The following is a 21,554-nucleotide window of genomic DNA, read 5'->3' on the forward strand; positions in this document are numbered from 1 at the left end:
TAGAAAAATCGATGGCTGGAGGAGCCTGGTAAGCTACAGTCCATGGGATTGCAAAGAGTTGCACACGACTGAGTAACTTCACATTTTAATTGCAAAGTTAAGCTCAGAGAGTTCTTTTCTGAATTGGTTCCTCATGAAAAATGAGTTAAGCTTTCTCAGTAATTTGAGAAAACTGAATAATTTCAACCTGAGTAAAAGTTACAGAATTAATTAAAAATCCCTTCAACTACTTAGCCTTTCTTGTTATTTTGCCCTTGGCAATACAGCATAATCAGACAACCTGCTTTTGGAGAAAGGATTATTTGCATATTTTAGAAAGGATCATATACAGGTAAAACCCAAGAAATGGGTATTAAGTGTAAATTATTTGCTAAAAGAAGGGGAAAGGAGAGAATGCGGTTCTATTAAGCTTCGGGAAATGCTCCAGTGACTCCATTATTATTTTTTAAAGTGCTAAGTATGCTATGACAAATGACCAGAGGGGAGTATGAGAACTAGGGCCCAATCTATGCAGGAGAATCTAAAGATTTCATGAATAGTCATATTTTTAAAGATTTATCTCTACGGTAGCCATTAAAACTAGGCAGGCTTTTATCAGTGTTTCCAGTGGTTGTGTGTGTGTGAGACAGTGTGTTTTGAGAGAGAGAGACTCTGTAAAAGAAGAATAAAAAAGTACATTAATATTCACCTAAAGACAATTTTGACAGAGTCTGGATAGCAAAGTACAGTTTTTAGACTATTAGATTTGAGTACAAACAAGATGAAAATATATCACTCATATTAATTGAGGAAATAGATATCATTATGATTTTTTTCTCTTCCATTAATTTCAAAACTTTTCCTCCAGTAGTTAAGTAGATTCTTTTTGGGCCTTGCCACTTGAGATTGCTTTCTGCTCAGTTTACGGAACACATGACTAAAATGAGGAAACTCAAATGCACTCTGCATATGCTCTCTACAAATTATCCTAAAGTTTATTATACTTAAAGCAGAAATAATTGCTATAGGTATCCACCTATCCCCTTTTCTACTACACAGTGGGTCCCTTTTTTTAAAAAGTGGAACAGATATTTGATGATCTGCCAAAAGCCTCTTTGTGAGTCTTAAAGATACTCACACTGTGAAAAATGTTCATATAAAAAAAGATATATGGACAAGTGAATAAGTAATTGGTTACCTGCCTGGTACTGCCCACAGGGTTTTGTTTAAAAAGCAAAACCTCTCACTCTGTCCTCCTGAGTAATGTTTCTCATAGTGAGAATTTTAAAATGTAATTTGCTTTCTTAATACCTTACATGGGAAAATGTAATAAAGGTAGCAAGTTATTGAAAGAAAGAGAAGAATTAATATAAAAAAATAAAAAAATAATCAAAAACTCAACTTAAAAATGCGAAAGTATCTTTTCACAGTATATATATATATATATACTGTATATGTATATGTATATACATAATCAGTTCAGTTCAGTTACTCAGTTATATATGACTCTTTGCAACCCCATGGACTGCAGCACTCCAGGCTTTCCTGTCCATCACCAATTCCTGGAGCTTGCCTCAAACTCATGTCCATAGAGAGTTGGTGATGTATATATGATGTGTGTGTGTGTTTATATGTGTGTGTGTATATATATATATATATATAATATGTATGCATGTATATGTATATAAAACATTTGTGTAACTGATTCTATTGCAGTCTGTTTTTTATTTTCTTAAACATTATAACAGGGGTACAGTGACACTAGTGTCAGATTACCTGAGCAGTTTGGATAAATGCTTTATATGCTTCCCAATTGGTCTGTGTGAAATTCTCTAGACCAAGAACAGATTAGAAAAGGCATGTTGAGTGAATCTCACTAAATCTTGTCACTTAATCATTGAAAACCCAAATATTCAGTTTTCCCACTTTAAGTATACCATTTTGATTTTTAAGTGTTTTATAATTCAAGTTCAATTTACTTTGTACTTTTATTAATACAAAATGTTCTGTTTAGTGTGATATCTTACATTCATAATTTCCATAAACATCTCTGCAAAGTGTAAAGTCAATAGAAAATTTGAAACCAATTTTAATAACCAAAGATTGTTAGTCTTAGATAATCTCAGTCCTAAAATTTTGTTATTATTGTTAATATATTTGGACTGCCAGAAGTATTCTTTCATTGACTGTGTTTTTTTGTCATGTTATATTCATACTTATGAAATTACTTATTGAAACCTCATAGTACTTCCAATTAAGCTATGAGGTAGGAGATTTTTGACATAGTGAATGTAATATTCAGAAGCATAGTTACTTATTCAAGATAATAAAACTAGTAATGTGAAGTCAAAATCAAAGAAAGATTTATCTGATTCCAAAATCTACTTCTAACTAGGATGGGACAGGAAACCATTCCTCATCTATGTTTTCTAATATATTCCATGCCCCAAATTTTTACGCTGCGACCAGCAGACTCAGATACATGAGCGGTAATGTCTGTAAAAGAGTACAAAATGGTCTTTACCTTTTCAAATGAGAAACGTCATAGGAGTTTGCTTCTTGTAGAAATATATACACACAATTTCTAATACTCTTGCCTCTTACATGGTAGATATGCTGCTTGACTCTGAAAAACTATTTTTTTTCCTTTTTTTTTCTATTAATAACAATGATGAGACCATTTTAAAAATAGGAATGATTTCAAGTCATTCAGGCTTTGGATAATGGGAAGTAGGTCCAAGGAAATAATTCATTCAGTCTATAGGTTTTTACTGACTATCTGTCTACTATGCACCCAACAGTCAGCTTACATTGTGTTGGGAAGCACAGAGAGGAAGAGTATTCAGGGGAAATGATTTATCAATGCATTTAGTTTTGAATGTTGATGAAGATGAAGTACCTGTAAAAATTCTGAGAAGACATATTAGGAAGGTAATAGGATATACAATAATGGAGCTAAAACAAGCCTGAGTCATACATTAACGTTTGGGAATGATGATCATGTGCACAGTAATTGAGGTCAGTGAAATGAACAAAAGTCATTCCAGAGGGGACGTAAGGAAAAAAAAATGGAGGCCCTAAACTGAGTCCAAGGATTCTGTTATATTTATGAGAGTGGATAAAACATCAGCAAAGGGGTTTAATACAAGGTGAGAGAAGAGAGAAGATAAGCATAGATAAAGAAATATAATAGATGTCATCTCTGCCCGAATTCTTAGATTCTAAAAATAAACATTGATCTTGGGTGTTTTTATGATTAATGTTGACATTATGATTCATAATTTCAAAATAAAATATTTTCAAAATTTTAGCCATACTCTCACATGTTCATTATATGGAGTTATTCAGCACAAGTTTCTGAAAAAGATAAAATTATGAAAATTAGATAGTAACTTTGATGTAAACATTTTCAATAATCACTGTTTTCTCATGAGGATAAACATGACTACACAGGTAAATGTCTGACAACTATTATTTAAATACACTGTGGTAAATATTCCTTATATAATGAAGTAATAGTGGAGGGTCCTCTACTTCATAATTACCACAATTTCAAAAGGACTTACTGCATAATAGCTGGGCAATTTCTTTCGAATTATAAGTAGCGTTACACATTACATAACATCACTGTATCTAGGATACAAGGTGACATTTTCTTTTTCTTAGTCTTAGATATTCAATGCATTTGGCAGGATAAATAAAAACACCTGCCTAGAACATTTCATCCATGTGCATTTCAGCAGCTTCTATTGTGGTTTGAAGTTTTGTTTAACAAAAGGAAGGAAAGAGACAGGTGTGTAGAGAAGCAAAAATTAGACACTAAAAAGCAGCTGAACAGAGAGAAAAAGTAAATATATTAATGAGCAGTCAAAACAGAAAAGAAAAAAATAGGAAAAGGCAAGGAATTTATTTTAAAACTGTTAAAAGATATTTTGTCTTAAAAATGTTAAGTCAGATACTTAATTTATTTTAAAATTGTGACTTAGAAGTTTAAAAAACCAAGTTTGTTCCAAAATCTTATATTTATTAGAGTGAATTGATACCTTCTTTTAAGCCAAGATTTTTTGCAAGTGATAGTCATGTAATCTTATTTGAATCAAGATAAAAGTTTCATGAAGGTATTGTAGGGGTCATTTCAGAGAACCATGCAAATGTTCTACCAGGTTAAGTTACTGAATTTGTCTGATCTACTTAATGGAATTTTTCTTCTTTCTCTTAAATTATTTATGTTATTCCACTTTCTATACCATGTCTTTATGGACTAATCAAAGAGGGTAACTGATGGATCTCCTTCATTTCTTCTGTCTGGATCAGAAAAGGATGTTTTCTTGTTTAAACTTGATTCCTAAATAATTTTACTCTTTATAAAACTGTACATTTCTAAGGCATTTAACTTGAGTCAGTTAAAAGAGAAAAAATACATATTCAAAGCTAAATTGGTTGAAGTCAAAGAGAATTTGTACCAGAGACTTATTAAAAGCAAAGAAGGTTTTGAGATATTGCAATGAGAGAAACTTCTGTATAGAACAGAGCTCAACTCTGAATACGGCCAGGACAAATGGGGATTTGTAGCCAATGGGCAGAATGAGGGGGTCAGAGGAGTACAGAATATTACTAAGAGGAACTTGATTAGATCCAAAGGTAAGGTGGTGATGTGGAGATCGATTTTATATTAAGGGTGAGGTGATAACTTCCTAAACTGGATTAGCAGGATTCTTGCTGAAACACAACTCACTAGCCAAAGACAAGCTTTAGTGCAGAAAAAAGTTCAAGGAACCTGACTAAATTTTGATCAAGGAAGAACTCTCTGTCAGTGCAAAAACTCCTTCATGTATAACAGGAACAGTATGATATAAAGAGGTCAACATATTTTGAGCTTTATTTTTTTCTTCATAGTCTTAAAAGGAGATACTGCTGCTGTTCAGTCACTAAGTCATTTCCAACTCTTTGTGACCCTGTTGTCTGCAGCATGACAGGTTTCCCTACCCTTCACTATCTCCCGGAATTTGCTTAAACTCATGTTCACTGAGTTGGTGATGCCATCCAACCATCTTATCCTCTATTGCCTTCTTCTCCTTCTGCCCTCAATCTTTCCCAGCATCACGGTCTTTTCCAATGAGTTGGCATTTCACGCCAGGTGGCCAAATTATGAAGCTTTAGCATCAGTTCTTCCTATGAATATTCAGGGTTGATTTCCTTTAGGACTGACTGGTTTGATCTCCTTGCTGTCCAAGGAACTCTCAGGAGTCTTCTCCAACACCACAATTCAAAAGCATCAGTTCTTTGGTGCTCAGTCTTCTTTATGGTCCAACACTCACATCCATACATGACTGCTGGAAATATCATAGCTTAGATATATGAAACTTTGTTGGCAAAGTGATGTCTCTGCTTTTTAATATGCTATCTAGTTTTGTTATAACTTTCCTTCCAATGAGCAAGCATCTTTTATTTTGTGGCTGCAGTCACCATCCGCAGTGATTTTGGAGCCCAAGAAAATATAGTCTCTCACTGTTCCCATTGTTTCCCCATCTATTTCTGTAAAGTCAGTGATGCCATGATCTTTGTTTTTTGGCTGTTGAGTTTTAAGCCAGATTTTTCACTCTCTTCTTTCACCCTTAACAAGAGGCTCTTTAATTCCTCTTCACTTTCTGTCATTAGAGTGGTATTAGTGTGGTAAGGAATAGTATTTTTTATCCATTAGCTAAAATGATATTTAGCAATAAAACAGTTGATATAATAAAAAATGTGTTCTCCTTTCTCTGCCTCTTAATGTTCAAGCTAAAATGTCCAAGATAAGGTGAAAAAAAATTATTATTTACAGTTTAAATTTGAAAAACACATAAAAATTTCACAAATATCACACATAATTTGAAATTCATTTTAAAAAAGCAGTTTAGCTTTCAATTTTTATGATTTCAATTATACATGCTTATTCATTATATTAATAATTATTGTACTTCATTTATAAGTGGCAGTCAGAGTTACATGCTTAAGTATATAACAGATTCAAAAAATTTATATTAACAACAATTTTCCTTTGGCTGGCTTTCAAAATTTTCCTCTTTATAATGATGATTTAAATAGGCTCTTCTAAACATGTAAGCTAGATTTTAAATGCTTGAAATCAATATATCCTAAATGCTTAATGCCAACTTCCTATGTTTCACAACAATTTTGAAGAAGCATTGAGGATTCCTCCTTCTGTGCCCTATGTTCAGTAACACTAAAGTATTATTTTTATAAGCATTTTATACTGGAAGAAATATAGTATAATATAAAATTTACAAAAGATTGCTAACTTGAAATTTATATTTTTTCTAATATTTTGGGGAGATTGTTTTTGGTCATAGTTTTTATATCAGTGCTTGTAATTAGATTGTTCATAATTTCTATTTTTTCTGGTTCAGTCTTGGAGGATTGAAGTTTTCTAAGAATCTGTCTATTTCTTTCAGGTTGTACATTTTATTGCCATATGGTTTCTCATAATATTTTCTTATAATCCATTGTATTTCTATGTTGTCTGTTGCAGACAAATTCTGTATTGTCTTATTTTCTGTTGAGACAAAACTCTCCTTTTTCATTTCTAATTTTGTTGATTTGATTCTTCTTTTTTTCTTGATGAGTCTGGCTAAAGGTCTGTCAACTTTGTTTATCTTGTCAAAGAAACAGCTTTTAGTTTTATTAATTTTACTATTTTTTAAAAATTTCTTTTTCATTTATTTCTGCTCTAATCGTTATGATTTCTTTCCTTCTGCTAAATTTGGGGTTTTTTGTTCTTTTTTTGGTTGTTTTAGGTGTAAAATTAGGTTGTCTATTCGATGTTTCCCTTGTTTCTTGAGGTAGGATTGTACTGCTATAAACTTCCCTCTTATAACGACTTTCACTGCATGCCATAGGTTTTGAGTTGTCATGTTTTCATTGTCATTCGTTTCTAGGAATTTTTTATTTCCCTTTGATTTCGTTCAATAACCTGTTTGTTATTTAGAAATGTATTGTTTAATCTCCATGTGCTTGTGTTTTTTACACTCTTTTCCCTGTAATTCGTATCTAGTCTCATAGCATTTGGTCAGAGAATATGCTTTATATAATCTCAATTTTCTTAAATTTACCAATGTTTGATTTGTGACCCATGATGTGGTCTATCCTGGAGAGTGTTCCCTGTACACTTAGGAAGAAAGTGTATTCTTCTACCTTTGGATGGAATGTCCTGAAGATATCAATGGGATTCATCTGGTCTAATGTGTTATTTAAGGCTTGCGTTATTTTATTTTATTTTCTGATGATCTTTCCATTGGTGTAAGTGGGGTGTTAAAAATCCCCTACTATTATTGTGTTACTGTCAGTTTCTCCTTTTATGTCTGTTAGTGTTTGTGTTTTGTATTGAGGTGCTCCTATGTTGGGTGCATAAATATTTACAATTGTTATGTTTTCCTCTTGGATTTATTCATTAATCTAATATTTTTTTATTTAAAGGACAGTAAGTGGACAGTAAGTATAAAATATTAAAATCAAAATATGTACTTTTTTAAAATTGAAGAAAAATAATTTCTGTGATTCGAATCAAGAGAAAATATTCCAATGGTCTAATATTTCACTTCAGTCAATTAAGGTGAGAAAAAGAGAAAAAAGAAAGGTTAAAAAAAAACTCACAATGCATAAAATTTTAAATTAGGCATAGCCCATATAAGTAACTCAAGTATTTAATGCGAATGCTTCATGCAGTTTCTCCTAACTAAACAATTTTTTTCAGCAGATTAATTTAACTACTTAATTCTAGTTAGATATCCAGATATTAGATATCCTACTATTTCAAGAGTTTTAGTTTTCTCTCTGTAGTCATTGAGTCATTAGTTGATCCCTTCAAAGCATGGAAGAGAATAATGTTAGCCCTAACAGCCTCCATTCTAAAGTCTCTCCCCAATACCAACACCACTCTTAATGATAATCGTTGCCTTAGAAAAGGTAAGAAGGAATGAAATTACAAGGTGAATATTTGGCAATCTCTCTCCTTGACCATACTGCCTCAGTATGAGTTGTTCTCCTGCCTCTATACTGTATCACCTCAGTGAGAACCAAATATGTGACCTTGAAATTTGGTGATAAAGTTAACAACTTAAATTTTGATATACTGATGTTTGTTTCTTTAAATAGGTTCCTTAGTCTTCATAGGTCATGCTATGTTTGGTTCAGTCCTATAATTTAATCAGTGTATCAGGAACTGAAATCTTCTATCCATCTACAGTTTTTCAGAAGGGGGGAGGGACACACCATGGCACATGCAGGATCTTAAATTCCTCCACCATGGATCAAATCCATGCTCCCTGAAGGCACAGAGTCCTAACCACTGACAACCAGGGCAGTTCTATACACTTCCTAGATAGATAATAGGCTGAGGAATTATTGATAAATAGTTAAAATAAATAAACTCAAAATACATTTACTTTTAATTAACATCTGTTGAATCAAAAGCCCTAAGTTATCCAGAAATGACCAAAAAGTGGGAGGAATTGATAAAAAATTATCATGCCAGTCAGCACACACTTATTTAAAAAATTATATAGCATCCCTTCTTTTACCAAGCACTTATTGATTACCATTATGCATTATACTTTGTCTCTATGAAAAAAGTTCATAGTTTTATAGGACCACTATAGCTCAGTCAGTAGAGAATCTGCCTGCAATGCATGAGATGTAGTTTCAACTCCTGAGTCAGAAAGATCCCCTGGAGAAGGAAACGGCAACCCACTCCAGTATTCTTGCCTGGGAAACCCCATGGATAGGGGAGCCTAGATGCAGTCTGTTGCATCACAAGAGTTGAATGGGACTTCATGACTAAACCCCCATGAGTTGTAATCGTTAACCCCAGGTGCTGATTTAGGAAAAGGCAGCAACCTACCACAGGCTTCCTAAAGAATATGTGTGTAGCTGAGGTCTTGTGTATCTATGTGTGTGTGTGTGTGTGTGTGTGTGTTGGGAGTGGGGGATGATTGACAGTGGAAATAAAGATAATGCAGGCAGATACAATACAGACTATATTGCAAGGAATGTGATGTGAACTACAAATTCTTTACAGCTTCAGAGAAAGAAAAGATTAAATTATACTGGCCTGAATGGGACTGATCTAATCAGTGAGATTTCTGGCTCAACATCTAGATTCTGGCCTATTTTTGCAGACATGTTTGCTTTTCCTGTGCTTCTTACTTAAATAATTTTTATCTCTATGTAAGTTTTAATTAGAATTCCACTATTTTAAGAAAATTTCTATGAAAACTCTTAGACTAACAGTTCTTAAAGTTCAGTATCCATAAGTATCACTTTTCTGGCTTGTATGAGCACAGATTGTTCTGACTGTGTAGCATGGGACCATAAATGTACATTTCTAAAAGTTTTCATTTGATACTGCTGTTGTTGGTCTGGGGAACCTACTTTGAATATTGTCATCTTAGAAAAATTGTCTCTTGAATTTCTCTGAATGTGAATACACTTACTCCTTGAAAGAAAAGTTATGACCAGTTGAAAAGCAGAGACATTACTTTGCCAATAAAGGTCTGTCTAGTCAAGGCTATGGTTTTTCCAGTGGTCATGTATGAATGTGAGAGTTGTACTGTGAAGAAAGCTGAGCACCGAAGAATTGGTGCTTTTGAACTGTGGTGTTGGAGAAGACTCTTGAGAGTCCCTTGGACTGCAAGGAGATGCAACCACTCCATTCTAAAGGATATCAGTCCTGGGTGTTCTTTGGAAGGAATGATGTTAAAACTGAAACTCCAGTACTTTGACCACCTCATGTGAAGGGTTGACTAATTGGAAAATACTCTGATGCTGGGAGAGATTGGGGGCAGAAGGAAAATGGGACAACAGAGGATGAGATGGCTGGATGGCATCACTGACTCGATGAACGTGAGTTTGAGTGAACTCTGGGAGTTGGTGACGGACAGGGAGGCCTGGGGTGCTGTGATTCATGGGGTTGCAAAGAGTCGGACACGACTGAGCAACTGAACTGAACTGAACTGAACTGAAATATTACCTGTAATTTCACAAAACACACAGCTTTTTTGGTTTTACGCTAAACTTAGTAAATCAGAATGTTCTCATAATTAAGCTGACAATTATCATCAATATATTTAACGAATATTCTAGTAGAATATACAAAAATCCTAAAATTATTTATCTTTTACTGTTCTCTTGCCTCTTATCCTCTCAATAGTATTTGATATTTTCTTCTTTTGGTCTGTGTGTCATCGCATGACCCACTGTCTGCTTCTTCTTAAGTCTTTCTTCTTCTTCTTCTTCTTCTTTTTTTTTTTTTTTGTGCATCCTCTCCTTCAATCTTAAATGTCAAAAAAGTAAAAACATTGCAGAGTTGTTCCTCATCCTTCTTAAGTGACCTCTCCCACCCCAAGGTGTATTAATTTTAGGGATTCTAGATATCACCTTTTCCATGATTCATCTTGTTTAAAAATATAGGTAATTAAAATTCTGAAATAGTAAAACAAACGCTAATAGACTTAACAATTGTTAATATTTGCCATGTTTGTTATTCTTCTTTTTGTTTTTCTGAATTATTTGAAAATGAGTTATAGAAATCATAGTTTAGCACACACCTGCTAAGAACAAGCATACTTAACTTACCATTCCATCTTCACTTATAGGAAAATTTAAAATAATTATACAATATAATGTAATATCCATTTTATATTTAAACTTCAGTAACTGTTTTCCCCTAAAGTCTGTGTAGTGTTTATTTCCCCTAATTCAGGATTTGGTCAAGATTCAAGAGTTACATTTTTGAGGACTTATTCCCCACAGTTGCTTTTAATCTAAAACAGTCCCATCCTTTAAACATTTTACTTCACTTACTCTGTAAGAATTTAGTCCAATTTTAGTGTAGAATATTCCACTTTCTGAAAATTTCCTCATTATGTCTCTTAATTTAGTTTTGGCAAGGATACTTTATAGATGATGTTGCAAGTTTCATGTTATTCAGGACACATATAATGCCAGGATGCTCCAATACTGGTAATTCTAAGTTTGATCATTTTATTAAATGATAACTACCAACTCTTCAGTAGTATAAAAATATATTTTTTCATTGTGTAAAGAGTATAATAATCTATATAGTAGTACTTTGAAACTTTCTGAATATCTTTTCAATAATCTTTTACCCTTTTATTATAGCATCTATTAATATGCCCTGTTTTAATCAATTCTTACAATGAGGATTTCAAAATTAATGACTTTCTGATTGTATCAGAAATACACAGTTAATACTACCAGATACTATGGAGCTCTTTACCTTAATGTGGGTGCAGTCACTATGCTCTTTCTGCAGAAAACTAGACAATTAATAATTTTCTAATATGATCTATTCAGTCCTTAACATACTCTAGGCTGAACTTCAACACAATACTTCTGGAGACATTTTCCTGAAATAAGTCTTGCTATGTGAGTGGTAAAGAATCTACCTGCCAATGCAGGAGATGTAAGAGAAACATTATATCTCTGGGTTGGAAAGATTTCCTGGAAGAGGGCATGGCAAACCACTCCAGAAAGAGAAGCCTGGCAAGCTACAGTCCATAAGGTCAAACAGAATGGGGCATGATTGAAGTGACTTAGCATGCATGCACAAATGCCAAACTGAGATCAATTCAGGAACTAGAATTTATGATGAACTTGATACTTTATCATATCCTATTAATTTTTTTTTTTTTTACTGCTTGAACTTATAACAAATAGCATTTTGGAGCCCTAATGCACTCTGCTAAGCATTTGAAGTATATGATTTCAATTTTTTTCATTAAATCATCCAATAAACATTAATATAATTCACATTTTATATAGGAGAAAATGGAGACTGTAGAAAAGCAGCAACTTATCTTAGGTCACATAGCCATTAAGTGACTGAAAGCAGAACATTAGTTCAGTTCAGTTGCTCAGTAATATCCAACTCTTTGTGACCCCATGGACTGCAGCATGCCAGGCCTCCCTGTCCATCACCAACTCCTGGAGCTTGCTCAAACTCATACCCATCAAGTTGGTGATGGCCATCCAACCATCTCATCCACAGTTGTCTCCTTCTCCTCTTGCCTTCAATCATTGCCAGCATCAGGGGCTTTTCCAGTGAGTCAGTTCTTTGCATCAGGTGGCCAAAGTATTGGAGCTTCAGTTTCAGCATCAGACCTTCCAATGAATATTCAGGAATGATTGCCTTTAGGATTGATTGGTTTGATCTAGTCTCTGTCCAAGGGACTCTTAAGAGTATTCTTCAACACTACTGTTTAAAAGCATCAATTTTTCAGAACTCAGCCCTCTTTGGTGTCCAACTCTCACATCCATACGTGACTACCGGAAAAACCATAGCTTTGACTATATGGATATTTGTTAGTAAAGTAATGTCTATGCTTTCTAATATGCTGTCTAGGTTGGTCATAGCTTTTTTTCCAAGGAGCAGATATTTTAATTTCATGGCCGCACTGACAATCTGCACTGATTTTGGAGCCTAAGAAAATAGTCTGTCACTGTTTCCATTGCTTCCCCATCTATTTGCCATGAAGCAATGGGACCGGATGCTATGATCTTAGTTTTTTGAATGTTGAGTTTTAAGTCAGCTTTTACACTCTCCTCTTTCACTTTCATCAAGAAGCTCTTTAGTTCCTTTTGCTGTCTACCATAGGAGTGCTGTCACTCACATATCTGAGATTATTGATATTTTCCCTGCAATCTTGATTCCAGCTTATGCTTCATACAGTCTGGCATTTTGCATGATGTACTCTGCATATAAGTTAAATAAACAAGGCAACAATATGCAGCTTTGAGGTACTCCTTTCCCAGTTTGAAGCCAGTCCTTTTTTTCCATGGGCTTCCCTGGTGGCTCAGATGGTAAACAATCCACCTGCAGTGCGAGAAACCTGGGATTGATCCCTGGGTTGGGAAGATCCCCTGGAGAAGGGAATAGCTACCCACTCCAGTATTCTGGCCTGCAGAATTCCATGGCCTTTGTAGTCCATGCAGTCTCAAAGAGTCGAAAACAACTGAGCGATTTTCACTTAACTTTGTTCCATGTCCATTTCTAACTGTTACTTCTTGACCTGCATAAAGGTTTCTCAGGAGGCAGGTAAGGTGGTCTGGTTTTCCCATCTCTTGAAGAATTCTTCACACTTTGTTGTGATTCATACAGTCAAAGGTTTTAGCGTAGTCAATGAAGCAGATGTTCTTCTGGGATTTCTTTGCTTTTTCTATAATCCAACAGATGTTGGCAATTTGATCTCTTGTTCATCTGCCTTTTCTAAATCCAGCTTGAAAATCTGGAAGTTCTCAGCTCACATATACCGTTGAAGCCTCACTTGGAGAATTTTTTTTTAATTTCAATATGTAATTTGTTTTTTTAAATATGAATTTATTTATTTTATTTGGAGGTCAATTACTTCACAATACTGTATTGGTTCTGCCATACATCAACATGAATCCACCACAGGTATACACGTGTTCTCCATCCTGAACCCTCCTCCCCCTCCCCTCCCCATACCACCCCTCTGGGTTGTCCCAGTGTACCAGCCCCAAGCATCTAGTATCATGCATTGAACCTGGACTGATGATTTGTTTCACATATGATAATATACATGTTTCAGTCCCATTCTCCCAAATCATCCCACCCTCGCCCTCTCCCACAGAGTCCAAAAGACTGTTTTATACATCTGTGTCTCTTTTGCTGTCTCGCATACAGGGTTATCATTACCATCTTTATAAATTCCATATATATGCGTTAGTATACTGTATTGGTGTTTTTCTTTCTGGCTTGCTTGAAGAATTTTGAGTATTACTTTGCTAGTGTGTGAGATGAGTGCAATTGTGCAGTAGTTTGAATTTCTTTGTATTGGCCTTTTTTTTGGGGGGGGGGTGGAATTGGAGTAAAACCTGGCCTTTTTCAGTCCTGTGGCCACTGCTGAGTTTTCCAAACTTGCTGACATATTGAGTGCAGCACTTTCACAGCATCATCTTTTCGGATTTGAAATAGCTCAGCTGGAATTCCATCACCACCATTAGCTTTGTTCATAGTGATGCTTCCTAAGGCTCACTTGATCTCACACTCAGGATGTCTGGTAAGTGATTACACCACCGTCATCATGTGGGTTATTAAGATATTTTTCATATAATTCTGTTATTCTTGCCACCTCTTAATATCTTCTGCTTTTGTTAGATCCACACCATTTCTGTCCTTTATTGTGCCCATATTTGCATGAAATATTTCCTTGGTATTTCTAATTTTATTGAAGGGATCTCTTGTCTTTCTCATTCTATTGTTTTCCTTGGGAACATTCCACAAGCCTCTTATCCTTATCTGTTAGAGGGCAGGCAGAATGGAAACCACAATTACAGAAAACTAACCAAACTGATCAGCTGGATCACAGCCTTGTCTAATTCAATGAAACTATGAGCCATGCCTTGTAGGGCCACCCTCATAGATTCATGATGGAGAGTTCACCTAGTTGTGGATACGACTGGTGATGAAAGTAAACCAGAATTTAATTTCAAATTATTCTCACTAGTGACTGCATGCTTAGCCATCATCATACAAACATGTTTATAAAATGATGTTTAAAATTGAATAAGTATTTTCTCAAATATATTTCTCCTATATTTCTGGCCAAAAGATATAGAATCTCATTTTCCCTTTCCTTTCACAAGCAGCAAATCATATAAACTTGTGTCTATCTACTAATTTCATATATTGCTCTGCTGCTGCTGCTAAGTCACTTCAGTCATGTCTGACTCTGTGTGACCCCATAGACGGCAGCCCACCAGGCTCCTCCGTCCCTGAGATTCTCCAGGCAAGGACAACAGTGTGGGTTGCCATTTCCTTCTCCAGTGCATGACAGTGAAAAAAGCAAAGTGAAGCCTCTCAGTCATGTCCGACTCCTAGCGACCCCATGGACTGCAGCCCACCGGGCTCCTCCGTCCATGGGATTTTCCAGGCAAGAGTACTGGCGTGGGGTGCTGCTCTACTGCTGTCAATTTTTGCCTCTTTAAAAAAATCTCCTACCCGACTCATGTTTTTGTGTGTGAAGTGTTTTTCCTGTTGCCTTTGAACCACATTTGAATCTGAAAAGACTGACTTCAAAATAATTAACAAATCTTATCTCAAGTTTGTTAATGGTGTTCTACTGCCTAACAATCATTGGAATCTCCGTTTTCTAGGAAGTTTGGGAGGCAACAGTTGTTTCAAAATTTGGAGACTGTCAAATAACTCCTATTGAATGATAAGCTGTTTTTAGAACATTAAGCCTTTGTGAATATTCCTGTGAGAAGTATAAAACAAATGGAAAAACACTGTTAATCATAAAGGAGAAAAATGTAGAAATGTGAACCCTATTAAGATTTTTTGTAAAAATCAAAGTTTTTCTCAGCAACACATTCACAATAGATGATTAATGCAGATTTGTTACATACGCCTTTTTCTATAAACCTACATTTTTTATAACCTTGTATAACATACATGAATTGGGACTTACATAACATTTTATTATTTTCTGCTATTGCTCTTCCATTGTCTCTAATTGCCATTCACAAACAGAAACTTTATCTCTGTCCAAATTACTTTCAGCTCATTGGATTTCTCTAAGTACAACTACTGAATTCTTACACATAAACCAAGACCATACCAAATATTGCCATATTAAGCCCTGTATAAGAGAAATCCCTTTGTTTATGTCATTCATATTACAGGAACTTTGCTTCTCAAGATTCAGTTTGTAGGTGGTGTAATAAACTTGCCTGGTCTTTGGTTTATAGAAGATTACCTTTTGAATTTACAGAGTAGTGAGTGTCTTTCTTAGTCATGGCAGACCTCCTTGGGCCCAAGCACACAATATGGTTTACACCAAAGAAGTGGGTCATGGTGGGCACTAATGTAGTTTATGCTAAAGAGATGACTCAGGATAGAGCAGGCCATAGCAGAAAGACCATTGTGTTAATAGTGGGTTGGAGCTTTAAGCTCTGTGGGGGCACTAGCTTGAGACTGAGTTAAACCACATGCTGATGATTCAATCAATCATGCCTAGTTTTGAAGCCTCAATAAAAATTCTGGACACTGAAATCTGGATGAAGTTCTTTGGTTGGCAGTCCTTGTGTATTGTCACATATCAATGTACTGGTGGGATAACACATCTCTTCAGAGGATGGAGACTTCACATTTACAAACAGACCTCACCTGTATGACTTGGATGGGATTTGATTTGTATCCACTGCTATAACTATAGTCATAATTACAGACACTTTCCTGAGTTCTATGCATTTTAGTAGTTCAATTGGTCTAGTTAATTACTGAACTTGAGATAGTCCATGAGGATCATTAGACTTGTAGCTAGCTGGTCAGAAGTGAGAGTGACACTAGGCACACTCAAAACTGTAACTGGTATTTGAAGTGAGGGTAGTCTTGTGGAAGACTATGCCCTTAAACTTAAGTTTGGCAGATTCATTATAGGAACCAATTGCATCAGATTAACGTGGGATATTTGGAAAAAAAAAATGACAATTCCTATTTCCACAACATGTATGCTAAATCAAGATTACCTGGATATGATCCAAAAATTATTAAGTTAACCATGATCCATCAAGCCTCTAATGTATGAGATCAATTGCCCCAGTGTTTACCTCTAGTTAATTATCAAATACTTATAACAGTATAGTAAATGTATTTCATAAATGTCTATAATCTGTAACATCAGTAGTTTTAATGACAGGGAATATGTCTTATGCATATCCGTATCCCAATTATCTGGTAGTGTGTCCAACACATTGTCAAGGGCTTTGGAAATATCTATTTATATTCTGTGTTTATATGTGTTTTTTATATGTATTGTTGTTGTTCAGTTGCCCAGTTGTATCCGACCTTTTGTGACCCAAATTCATGTCCATTGAATCAGTGATGCCATCCAGCCATCTCATCCTCTGTTGCTGTCTTCTTCTGCCTTCAAAATCTTTTCCAGTATCAGAGACTTTTCCAATGAGTTGGCCATTCCCATCAGGTGACCAAAATACTGGAACTTCAGTTTCAAGTCTTTGGCACTGTGCCTTCTTTATGGTCCAGCTCTCACAAAGGTATGTTTATGTGATCACTGGGAAGACCATAGCCTTGACTATATGGACCTTTGTCAGCAGAGTAGTGTCTCTGCTTTTCAACACACTATCTACATTTATCATAGCTTTCCTGCTGAGAAGCAATCGTCTTCTGATTTTATGACTGCAGTCAACATCTGCAGTGATTTTAGAGACAAGAGGAAATCTGTCACTACTTCCACCTTTCCCTTTCTATCTGCCATGAAGTAATGGGGACAGATGACACGATCTTAAGATCTTTTAACATTTAGTTTTCAGCTGGCTCTTTCACTCTCATTAAGAGGCTCTTTAGTTGCACTTGGCTTTCTGCCATTAAGAGTGGTATCATCTGCATAACTGAAGTTGCTGTTTCTTCTGCCTATCTTGATTCCAGCTTCTAACTTATCCAGACCAGCATCACTAATAATGTATTCAGTGTTCAGTTCAGTCAGTTCAGTCATTCAGTCGTGTCAGACTCTTTGCGACGCCATGAACTGTAGCATGCCTGACTTCTCTGTCCATCACCAACTCCAGGAGGTTTTCAAACTCATGTGCATCGCATCAGTGATGTCATCCAATCAGCTCATCCTTGTTGTCCACTTCTTCTCCCGCCTTCAATCCTTCCCAGAATCAGGGTTTTTTCCCAATGAGTCTGTTCTTCACATCAGGAAGCCCAAGTATTGGAATTTTACCTTTGCCATTAGTCCTTCCAATGAATATTCAGGACTGATTTCTTTTAGGATCGACTGATTGGATCTCCTTATAGTCCAAGGGACTCTCAAGAATCTTCTCTAACACCACAATTCAAAAGCATCAATTCTTTGGCAATCAGCTTTCTCTATAGTCCAACTCTCACATCCATATGTGGCTACTGGCAAAACCATAGCTTTGACTAGATGGACTTTGTTGGCAAAATAATGTCTCTGCTTTTTAATATGCTGTCTAGGTTGGTCATAACTTTTTTTCCAAGGAGCAAACATTTTTTAATATCATGAATGAAGTCACCACATGCAGTGATTTTGTAGCCCCCCAAAATAGTCTGTCACTGTTTCCATTGTTTCTCCGTCTGTTTGCCATGAAGTGATGGGACCAGATACCATGATCTTAGTTTTCTAAATGTTGAGTTTTAAGCCTATTATTTCACTCTCCTCTTTCACTTTCATCAAGAGGCTCTTTAGTTCTTTGCTTTCTGCAATAAGTTTGGTATCATCTGCATATCTGAGGTTATTGATATTTCTCCCAGAACCTTAATTTTAGCTTGTGCTTCATCCAATCTGACATTTCGCATAATGTACTCAGCATATAAGTTAAGTAAGCAGGGTGAGAATATACAACATTGACGTACTCCTTTCCTGATTTGGAACCAGTCTGTTGTTCCATGTCCACTTCTAACTATTGCTTCTTAACCTGCCTACAGATTTCTCAGGAGGCAGGTCAGGTGTTCTGGTGTTCCCATCTCTTGAAGAAATTTTTAGTTTGTTGTGATCCACATAGTCAAAAGCTTTGGCGTAGTCAATAAAGCAAAATTAGATGTTTTTCTGGAACTCGCTTTCTTTTTTGATGATCCAGAAGATGTTGGCAATTTGATCTCTGGTTTCTCTGCCTTTTCTAAATCCAGGTTGTACATCTGGAAGTTCACAGTTCAGGTACTGTTGAAACCTCACTTGGCATATTTTGAGTATCACTATGCTAGCGTGTGAGTTGAGTGCAATTGTGTGGTAGTTTGAAAATTCTTTGGTACTGTTCTTCTTTGGGATTGGAATGAAAACTGACCTTTTCCAGTCCTGTGGCCACTGCTGAGTTTTCAAGCAGGCATATTGAGTGCAGAACATTCACAGCATAATCTTTTATGATTTTAAATAGCTCAACTGGAATTCCATCACCTCCACTAGCTTTGTTCATAGCAATGCTTCCCAAGGCCCACTTGATTTCACATTCCAGAATGTCTGACTCTAGGAGAGTGATCACACTGTCATGATTATCTGGGTTGTGAAGATCTTTTTTGTAAACTTTTGCATATTCTCGCCACCTCTTCTTAATATCTTCTGCTTCTGTCAGGTCCGTATGATATCTGGCCTTTATTCTGTCCATCTTTGCATGAAATATTCCCTTGGTATCTCTAATTTTCTTGAAGAGATCTCTAGTTTTTCCCATTCTGTTATTTTCCTCTATTTCTTTGCATTGATTGCTGAGGAAGGGTTTCTTATCTCTCCTTGTTACTCTTTGGAATTCTGCATTCATACAGGTATATCTTTCCTTTTCTCCTTTGACTTTAGCTTCTCTTCTTTTCTCAGCTATTTGTAAGGCTTTGTCAGACAACCATTTTGCCTTTTTGCATTTCTTTTCCTTGGGGATGGTCTTGATCACTGCATCCTGTTCAATGTCACAGACCTCCATCCATAGCTCTTCAGGAACTGTCTCTCAGATCTCATCCCTTGAATTTATTTCTCACTTTCAACTGTATATCCATAAGGGATTTAATTTAGGTCATACCTGCATGGTCTAGTAGTTTTCCCAGCTTTATTCAATTTAAGTCTGAATTTGGCAATAAGGAGTTAATAATCTGAGCCACAGACAGCTCCTGGGCTTGTATTTTTCCTAAGTGTGTAGAGCTTCTCCATCTTTGACTGCAAAGAATAGAATCAGTCTGATTTTGTTATTGACCATCTGGTGATGTCCCTGTATAGAGTCTTCTCTTGTGTTGTTGCAAGAGGGTGTTTGCTATGACCAGTGCATCCTCTTGGCAAAGCTCTCTTAGTTTTTGACCTGCTTTGTTTTGTACTCCAAGGCCAAATTTGTCTGCTACTCCAGGTAGCTCTTAACATCTTACTTTTACATTCTAGTCCCCTATAATGAAAAGGACATCTTTTGGGGGTGTTTCTTCTAGAAGGTCTTGTTGGTCTTCATAGAAAGTTTCACCTTCAGTTTCTTCACCATTACTGGTTGGTACATAGACTTGAAGTTCTGTGATATTGAATGGTTTACCTTGGAAACAAGCAGAGATCATTCTGTCCTTTTTGAGATTGCATCCATGTACTGCATTTTGGACTCTCTTGTTTACTCTGATGGCTATTCCATTTTTTCTAAGGGATTCTTGCCCACAGTAGTAGATATAATGGCTATCTGAGTTAAATTCACCCTTTCCAGTCCATTTTAGTTCGCTGATTCCTAAAATGTCAATGTTCACTCTTACTGTCTCCTGTTTGACCACTTCCAATTTGCTTTGATTCATGGACCTAACATTCCAGGTTCCTATGCAATATTCCTCTTTACATCATTGGACTTTACTTCTATCCGCTGTGACATCCACAACTGAGTGTTATTTTTTCTTTGGCTCTGTCTCTTGATTCTTTCTGGAGTTATTTCTCCACTCTTCTCCAGTAGCATATTGGGCACCTCCCAATCTGAGAAATTCATCTTTCAGTGTCATACTTTTTTGCCTTTTCATACTGTTCATGGGGTTCTCAAGTCAAGAATACTGAAGTGGCTTGCCATTCCCTTTTCCAGTGGACCATGTTTTGTCAGAACTCTCTGCCATGACCTGTCCATCTTGGGTTGCTCTACACAGCATGGTTCTTAGTTTCACTGAGCTAGACAAGGCTGTGGTTCATGTGATCAGTTTGGTTAGTTTTCTGTGATTGTGGTTTCATTCTGTCTGCCCTCTGATGATAAGGATAAGAGGCTTATGGAAGCACCTGATTGGAAAGACTGACTGAGGGGAAAACTGGGTCTTGTTCTGATGGGTTGGGCCATGTTCAATAAATCTTTAATCCAATTTTCTGTCATTGGGCAGGTCTGTGTTCCCTCCCTGTTGCTTGACTTGAGAACAAACTATGGTAGAGGCCAAACTAAGAGACCTCCTTCAAAAGGTCGTATGAACTCATTGTTGCACTCAGAGTCTCTGATCCTGAAGCAGGCCACTACTGACGCATGCCTCCACTGGAGTCTTCTGGACACTCATGGGCACGTCTGGATCAGTGTTTTGTGGGGTCACTGCTCCTTTCTCCTGGGTCCTGGTGCAGACACGGTTCTGTTTGTGCCCTCCAAGAGTCTGTTTCCCCAGTCCTGTGTAAGTTCTGGTGGTTCTATGGTGGGGTTAATGTTGACCTCCTCCAAGAGGCCTTATGCCATACCCAAGTCTGCTGCCCCCAAGCCCCTGCAGCAGGCCACTGATGACACACACCTCCACAGGAGACATTCAGACACAGCTCTGGCTCAGTCTCTGTGGGTTGGGCCTGCGTTTTGTGCCCTTCCTAGGTCTGAGTGCCTCAGGCAACCAGGTGCTTGGCGAGCGCACTGTTCCAGGTGGCTGTGCATCTTAATCACCTCTCTGGACCTGGCTGCTTGGTTTCCTGGGTGTGTCATGGGAGCACTGTCTCAGGTGTGCTGTATGTCTCCTCTAGAGAGCTGATCTCAGGCTGCGACCTTCCTGGTAAATGTCAACCATCCAGCGTCTCAGGAAAACATGGTTAGCAGCTGGGAGC

The sequence above is a fragment of the Ovis canadensis genome, chromosome 1, assembly GCF_042477335.2.
Source record: "Ovis canadensis isolate MfBH-ARS-UI-01 breed Bighorn chromosome 1, ARS-UI_OviCan_v2, whole genome shotgun sequence".
Taxonomy (NCBI): domain Eukaryota; kingdom Metazoa; phylum Chordata; class Mammalia; order Artiodactyla; family Bovidae; genus Ovis; species Ovis canadensis.